We start from the raw sequence: 9,245 nt of genomic DNA on the forward strand, positions 1-9,245 counted from the left end.
TAAATACATGCATTTAATAATATATTTGTATTATTTACATACAACTTTCCTCGGTTTACAAAAAGTACTTGACTAGACGGCTTAATCAGATTGCTTGGCTTTGCCCCGGTCTAGGCTCAGTTTTGGTAAATCTTGATCTATAATAGCAAAAATGTACCCATTTAGTCATTAATTACAATTACGCATTCATAATTTCACATCTTTGGTAAAATGACTATTTTGCCTCTAGGCCTTGGCAAAATGACCATTTTACCCCTATATTCGAAAATCAATTTTTATCGAATTTATTTGTATTTCAAGCCTAGCTAAACTCTTTTTACTCTTATAGCAACCCCAAATTCTTACATTTCAAACACTTATTACCTATTTTGCAACTTATGCAAAATGGTTCCTTTAGTTGTTTTCAAGCTAACACCTTTTTCAAAAGTTGTTTATAACACAACTAAGACTCATATTCCTCCATAAAAACTCAGCATCTATCACAATTACATCCATGGAAAAATCCAAAACTCTTGACCATTTTGCAAGATATCACCCTCATTTTAAAGCTCATGCTTCAAGTGTCTCAAAAATGTGAAAATCTTGAAGAAAACTCATTAAAATCACTTACTTGTGAGAGGAATGAGTTGCTGCAAAATTTAAGCTTTCAAACCCCCTTTCATGGCTGAAAATTTCAATGGAAAGAGATGAGAAGAAAGGAAATTGAAAACCTTTTTCTATTTTGTTCCTTTTTGGTCAAAATAGCTACCAAATTTCTACCTACTTTTAAAATTTGTCTCCTCTATGTCTCATGGCCGGCTACGCCATCAATTAAGGGCCTATTTGCCAACTAAAAACCCCCCAATTTTGGTTCTTTAATAAAATAACACCTTTAGCTATCAAATTATGACTTTTTCACTTTATGCGATTTAGTCCTTTTTTGCAATTGGGCTTACAATCGTTAAGATTAACTCATCAAATTTTTCAAACACTAATATAATCATGCTATAATCTCATAATTATAATAAAATAATTTTTCCTAACTTCGAATTTGTGGTCCCGAGACCACTATTCCGACTAGGCCCTAAATCAGGTTATACATTGTATGTTTAGTAAGGAAGGAAAGTGAGTAAGTTATGCTTCTGGCCATTTGTGTATTTTTCATGAAGTATGAGTGTGAATTCAATCAACGTTGTATGCTTAGTGAGAGATAAATATGAACAATTAATATTTATGAATCCTCAATTTCATGTGCAAATTGAGTTATACTGGGAGTATGATCCCTTATGGTAACTTGTAGTTATTTCATTATTTACATGCAACTTACTAAGCTTTATGCTTACCTCTTTTCCTTTCCATTTCCTTATAGTGCCGCCAAAGTAGCTCGTGGATCATCGCCTTACATCGAAGAAGCCAGTTACATGATCCCTAAAGCATTTGCTATAGCTAGTTTTATCAGTTTGCTTATGGCATGTATAGGAACTAGTCTTTTTGTAATGGTCACATTGTTTTGGGCCAAAAAAGTAGCTTGTCATAGCTATTGAGTCATTTTGTATAATGCCATGGATGGTGGCTAATATTGGTTTTTGATAAATGCATATGATGATCTTCTTTTGGTAATGAGTAAATTGAATGGTTTTGCATGTTGTTGAGTTGTTTGTGAATAAATAGAGTGGCCCTAATGTGTGAAATGTTCAGTTGGGGGCTAATTTAACCATGTTCTTGTGTATGAAATTTGTTTCTCTTGATGTAGTATAGGTTGGTGCAAGTAAAGGTGGACGATAAACCGTAATTTATACATATTTTTACCCTATGCTTAACACATTTTATGGATGATTTTCCCTTAGAATTGGTGAATTCGATGCTTCTAATACTTTAATTTCATGTTTTATACTTAGGTGAGCATAGGAGAGCGAAAGGAACGAGAAATGGGCCAACAACGAAAAAAATGGTCCAACATACGAAATCAACACGGCCTGGACTTCCTCACATGGGTAGACCACACGGTCGTGTCAATTTGGTAGAATCGAATCACGACTCACACGGGTAGAACACAGGCCCGTGCCATTCTGACAAGTTCAAGCACAGCCTGAAGTAGTCGCATACAGAGGTGTCACACGGGCGTGTCCTTGCCGAGTCGAAGTTGAGTCCAATTTGGAAAAGGGTAATTTTGAGGGCTTTTAGGCATTCTAAAGCCTATGAATACACCCTAAAGGAAGAGGAAAAGAGGATGCAGGGAAAAGGAGGCAGGGAACTGCTCAAGGGAAGCTGATTGATCCATCTCAGAAGCCGGATTTACCATCAAGACTGAAGATCTCCATTCAATTTCCCTTCAGGAGTTTTGGGTATTCTTTATGTTTTGTATTCATTATTCTTCTGAGATGTTTTCCTTTTTAGTTATGAACTAAATCCCCTAAATACTTAAGGGTAATGAAACCTAAGACGAATCTTGTTATTATTTTCTGAATTGTATGATAAATATTTAACTTGTTCTTAATTATGTGTTCTTCATTCTTGTTTGATATCCTAGGATACTGATTCAAGATAAACTCTTATTCAGAGGAGGAATAGACCCTGCTAAGAGTACATTTGTCATAATTAAGTGGAGTTGATTGCGCGTCTAAAGATAGGGTGACAAGATTTTGCCGGATTAGGGTGAAACCTTATAAGGGCATCCATAGATCGAGTTAATGCAACCTTAGGGTGCTAATTAGAGAAAATCCTCAATTATTCAATTTAGGGATTAGACGTTATTAGTCTTGAATAAGGATAATGACATAACTTAGGGATCTCTACGGAACAAGTTAAATGAATAAATCGTCCGATTCGGAGTCAAAATAACAAGTGAAGTCTAGGTGGATTTTTCCTTAGGTATTGTATTAATTCAATCATTTTTCCAAAAGTAATTCCCCAATTCTATTTTCTGTGAATTCTTAGTTTAGATAATTAGTTAGTTAAAACAAAACCCCCTTATTCTTAGGCTAGATAATAAAAAGACAGTCATTACTAGTACATTTAGTTCCTTTGGGTTCGACAATCTGGTCTTACTGAAACTATACTACTGTTCGATAGGTACACTTGCCTACATCTTAATAATAGTTAGTTTCAAGAACGATTAATTATAAATACATAAAACTTACCTGTCACGAAAATCGTGATCAAGTTTTTGGCACTGTTGCCGAGGAACTAAGAGATTAGGAACACTCAATTTTTATTACTTTAGCCATTTATTTTTCTTGCAAGTTAATTCTATTTTATTTTTATTATTATTTATTAATTTTAATTCTATTTTATTATTTATTAATTTACTTTTTCTTTATCTTGGCAGATTTTTATAGTTTATGACTAGAAGAAACCCGTCAGGACCACTACTTTTTGACGAAGAAATCGATCGCACAGCTCACAGAAACCAAAGAGAAATAAGGCGAAGCTTAAGATACATAGAGAATGAGCAAGAGGACAATATTCAAACCCCAACCGAGCAGATGACTAAAAACCAAGACAATCAGCTACCTCCTGCGATACCCGTTGAACTAGCAAATCAAAATCCTACTTCTTGTACTATGTATGATTATACTAAACCTACTTTAACAGGAACTGAGTCAAGTATAGTTAGGTCTGCTATTGCTACAAATAATTTTGAACTAAAACCTAACACTATTCAAATGATACAACAATTTGTTCAGTTTGATGGTTTGCAGGATGAGGATCCAAACACTCACTTGGCAAATTTCCTGGAATTCTGCGATACATTTAAAATTAAGGGCATTTCTGATGATGCCATTCGTCTTCAGTTATTCCATTTTTCATTGAGGAACAAAGCTAAACAGTGGTTGAACTCGTTACCACAAGGGTCAATTACTACTTGGGAACAAATGACCGAAAAATTTCTATTAAAATATTTCTCGCTGGCTAAAACAGCCAAATTACATAATGATATCTCTTCATTTGTGCAGATGTACTTAGAAACTCTTTACGATGCATGGGTGAGATACAAGGACCTACTACAAAGGTGTCCTCACCATGGATTACCTCTATGGTTGCAAGTTCAAACATTCTACAATGGTGTGAATCCCTCAACAAGGCAAATGATTGATGCAGCAGCCGGGGGAACCTTCAACAACAAAACACTTGAAGAAGCTTATGAATTTATTGAAGAGATGTCACTGAATAACTATCAGTGGCAAGTCATGAGGACTAAGCCAACTAAAAGAGCAAGCGTTTATAACGTCAATTCGGTTACTATGCTGTCAAACCAGGTAGAACTTCTAAATAAAAAGATTGATGGTTTACTTGGTTCTCCTCAGGTACATCCAGTAATGAGGTGTGAGATGAATGGAGGAGGAGCATGCACAGAGTATCAACCCTTCAACCCTAGCATCAAGGAGGAACAAGTCCAATATAAGGGTAACAATAACTCTAGATCCCAAAATAACCCATATAGTAACACTTATAATGCAGGTTGGAGGAACCATCCCAATTTCGCGTGGTGCAGTCAAGGAAATCAAAGACTACAACAGCCTCCGGGTTTTCAACAACAACTCTATCAACAGGAAAAGAAACCGAACCTTGAAGAGATGCTGTCTAAATTTATCTCAGTGTCAGAAACCCGTTTCCGAAACACCGAGACAACACTTAAAAATCAACAAGCGTCGATCCAAGGGCTCGAAACTCAGATAGGCCAGCTTTCCAAACTAATCTCTGAACAACCACAAGGTAGCTTGCCAAGTAATACTAAACCCAACCCAAGGGAACAACTCAATGCGATTAATGTTCAAGATGAAGAAGGATTCGTGGAGCCTGAGCCAGAACCGAAGCAAGAAACTATGTTGAGCAAAGATCAAGGTGAGGTAGGTCATAATAAAAACAAATCAGTGAATGTCGAATATAAACCTTGTGTGCCATACCCCAACGCGAAAAGGAAAGACCACTCAGATGAACAATTTGGTAAATTCCTTAAACTCTTAAAAAAATTACATATTAACTTACCATTTATTGAAGCTCTATCGCAGATGCCAAACGTAATGAAATTTTTAAAGGAGTTTTTAGAAAATAAACAGAAGTTGGACGAGGCATCGCATGTGGAGCTAAACGCAGTTTGCTCAGCTATTCTACAGAATAAACTACCCAACAAACTAAAAGATCCAGGGAGTTTTACGATTCCTTGCTTAATTGGTAGTTTAGATGTTAATAATGCATTAGCTAATTTAGGGGCTAGTATTAATGTCATGCCCTACAAAATGTTCAAACAATTAGGCCTTGGGAAGCCCAAACAGACTAGGGTGAGCATTCAATTAGCAGATAAAGCTATAAGATTTCCTAGGGGTATTATTGAAGATGTGCTAGTTAAAATTGATAAATTTATATTTCCCGTTGACTTCATTATTCTAGACATAGAGGAGGATAGCAACACTCCTTTGATTTTAGGATAGCCCTTTTTAGCAACTGTTAAAACGATTATTGATGTTGGCACAGGTGAGCTCACTCTCCATGTGGGAGACAAAACAATCACCATTCAAGCTCGCAATTCTGGCAACACATCGGAAATTGAAGGTGATCGTCTAAACCATTCTACTAAAACTGACAATATGGTGCAACCTACTTTGCAGGAAATGAGTCTGAAGGAAGTACATGAGTCATTCTCAAGCAGTAACAGAGGAACTATTCATGAAGATTGAAGGCTACAAATCGAGGAGCTAGATGAATGGCGGACGCATAAACCGAGAATACACGACAAACCAAAACTACGCCAGAAACCTTCCCAAATCAACTTAAGGTTGGAGATAAAGTATTATTAGATGTCGCAGATCCTCACATTGTCACTACCAAACCGAATGAAGAAATCCCTCTTACGGTACTTAGTATTTTTTCATTCAGTACAGTCGAGGTAAGTCATCCCAACTTCGGCACTTTTAAGGTAAACAACACCCATCTAAAACCTTATTTTGATGAGAATGATAGCAGGACTGAGGAGTATAAACTCCTCGAACCACCATGACCATTCAATGGAGAGGTAAGTCGAGCTTAGACTATAAATAAGTGCTTCTCGGGAGGCAACCCGAGCACTAACTGTATTAACTTCTTTTAATTTTAGTGTTTAACACCTAACTTACTAATGGAGCTCTTGAATACAGGTTTACCCCACAGACATGGCCAAGCACACGGGCGTGCTTATGACTGCGTGGAAACAGGGCAAAGATTTCTCCAACACGGGCAACGACAAATTGCCACGACAGTGTGACATTGCCATGGGCAAACCTGCCAAAACAGCACGAGCGTGCGACACGCCCGTGCCTTGAACCCGTGGCCGAACCTGTCAAATTAACACGGGCGTGCGACACGTCCATTCCAAGCAACCGTGGGCAAACCTGTTAAATTAACAGGGGCATGGGAGAAGCGAACGAAGCCAGACACCGTCGTGCGACACGGCCATGTGCACCCACACGCCTAAGGGACACGGGCATGGACAAAATGTCAGACGTGCCCAAATTCAAAATTCGCGAGTCATACGGGCAAAAATTGGGGAACACGGGCATGTTCCCTAGCCGTGTGCCCCAAAATCTATAAATAGGCTACACTATTCATTGTCTTATTCACCCAAAAACCTTAACCCTAGCCGCTGCAAGTCCACACGCCCTCCCTACCATGCCCGTGCGCCGCTTCCCACTCCATTTTTGACGCCCAATCTCTCTCCCTTTGCTTTTGTTTACTCTTTTCGCTTCTATTTTACTTATTTCTAATGCTTATTATCAAAATAGTCTTCAGTTTTCTTGTACTATTTTCAGTTTTGCTCATTATTCTATCATTTAATTTGCATTCATAGGTTACTTAGATACATTGCATGTTGAATCGCGTTATTAAGAAAGCCTTATTCTCTTATCATACCCATGCCATTACTATGCTCATTCTCATGCTATTACCATGCTAATGTCACGAAATTATGCTATCAAATTATTTTTGATTAAGTTGCTAGTAGTTGTGACTGAGATTATTAGTTTTAATTTATGACTTCTGCCTTTTTGGATTTGCTTTCATCTTACCTTGAACATTCCTCACGACAAAATAATGGTTTTGCTTGCAGGGTTACCATGTCGTCTTCACGAGGAAAGAAAACTGCTTTCCCTACTTCAAAGAAAAGGAAGGGAGTGTCATCTTCCTCGGGTCCTACCGCGGAAATTCACCACCCTTTCCTGCAATTCCCCATTGGGCCCCAAGAAGAACTTTTCCAAATACTCCGGGCTTGACCTCTAATTGCGGGCCGCTGCATTGACTGGGTTGCAATAGAACAAGTTCAGTTGGCTGATGCAATTCGGGCCCTCCTAACCACCGATCCTTGGGAGATTTTCTTTGGGATCATCGAGTCAACATCTCTCGAGCTCACGATAGAACTATGCTCAACATTTCATCTCCAGACCGTAATGACGAACTACGATGATCCCGACACGACGCAGTTTCGCCTAGGTAGATTAGTCTACTAGCTCAGCATCCTAGAATTCGGTACTGCACTGGGCTTATATACGGAGGAGTTCAAGGAAGAGAATGACTTAGATACTCTCAATCGCCATATCCATCGTTCTCCTTCATGGTGCTGGGACGCACTAGTACCAAGTTCAGCCACCATTAATCTTACCCGTTCCAAGGCATCGGCTCTCCCTCTATCTCTGAGGTACCTACATGCCATTTTGGCTCACACATTAACAGGAAGGCAAGAGAGCACTGGCGTCGTCAACACTCACGACGCCTACTTTCTATGGTGTATGTCGCACGGGCACGTCATCGACCTTGCCTATTTCATTGCCCTCGCCATTGGCCCCTATGTTACTCGGTTGGCTTGACACTTCGGGCTCCTTAACGCTGTGGCCTAGGAATCATCCTTGACCCTCATTGGCCAGATGTCTCCACAAGGCATCTCGAGCATGCTAAGCATGAGGATGATCAAAAAGCGCCGAGGAACCTACCCTCCTCAATATCGTTTCGCCCAATCTACCGAGGAGGAGACCCTCGAGGACATTACTGATGATGTCCCTCCATAGCACGAGGACCCACCGTTTCAGCCACCACCACCCTCTCATCCAGTTCATGCTGCGGCTTCATATGCTGACATTTCTGAGTGCCTAACTCGATTCGAGCAGCAATGTTTTCAATGATTTGACAACATCGATGCTACTCTACAGAAGATCTGTCAGCACCTCTACATCTCATCGCCACCCTCACCTCACGAACCATCTAGCGATGAAGATGTTAAAAACTGTCATTTATTATTTTATGTTTTTACTTTTATTTTATTTTAAGACTACTTTTTATTTTTCTTTCATCTTATTTTTATTAGGATTTATAATTTTTATTTAACAATTTTGAATTCCGGCTATTTCCTACCAAGAAATCATTCTTCCTTATATATTTTCTAAAAGAGTTCCTGATGCTATCACAGTTATAAAAAGCTCCAAAGCTCACTATTACTCAGGGACTCGAAACTCCACTGGAAAAGGTTCTCCACGACTGCCATGTCCTACTCGACCACGACCATAACCAACTTCAGATATAATATTCTTTTGGCGCAAAACTTATGGACTAATGAACCTCTACCACCACTGGAGTATCCTCCTCCACCCTCACACCGATTATTCTCCGAAACTCCAGTTCAAGGAAATTCATTCATCACTCAGGAAGTTTCACTTTTCTCCCTATCTTATGAACTTACACTTACATTTGTCAAAATATCTATCTTTGTACATTGAGGAAAATGTACATATTAAGTGTGGGGGTTCATTTCATTATCAGAAAAATCCCTGAATGACTGCCTTGTTCTCTTGAAAAGCTCTCATATCATATTTAGGATAAATTTTGATTGATTTACGATTTTGATTGATATATCTTAAATTAAAACATAGGCATTTATGCATTGATTGTTTAAACTTTAAGACATTAGAGAATCAAGCATGATAAGTTGATTTTTAAGAATTTAAAATTTTAGGTTGTTTCCCCAAAGTTTAGGTATTACTTTGAGTTGGAATTCACAAGTTTTAAACATCAAAAAGCCATAATTTTTGTGAGATTTTTTGAGCCTTTTGAGCATCTATTAATTCTTTCATGCTCACTTTTATTATTGCTTTGAGTGTGTCAGAATTGAACTATTATTCTAGAACTTGCTTGATTATGTATGTCAAGACCGCACCCTTTGATTTGATATGTCAAAATGATTAAGGCACTTGGGATTAACCCACTCATGTCATGAAAAGCCTACCTCCACGATTAACCCTTAGTAA

At 38.3% G+C, this 9,245-nt stretch overlaps 1 non-coding gene across 1 annotated transcript; it reads right to left on the reverse strand.

Moving 5' to 3' along the window:
• Nucleotides 1–3,903: 3,903 nt before the first annotated feature.
• LOC121212855 (small nucleolar RNA R71) lies at nt 3,904–4,009 on the reverse strand. The gene has a single exon (XR_005908227.1). It is a non-coding gene; the product is annotated as a small nucleolar RNA R71 (small nucleolar RNA).
• Nucleotides 4,010–9,245: the final 5,236 nt, after the last annotated feature.

This window comes from Gossypium hirsutum, chromosome A13 (genome assembly GCF_007990345.1).
Source record: "Gossypium hirsutum isolate 1008001.06 chromosome A13, Gossypium_hirsutum_v2.1, whole genome shotgun sequence".
Taxonomy (NCBI): domain Eukaryota; kingdom Viridiplantae; phylum Streptophyta; class Magnoliopsida; order Malvales; family Malvaceae; genus Gossypium; species Gossypium hirsutum.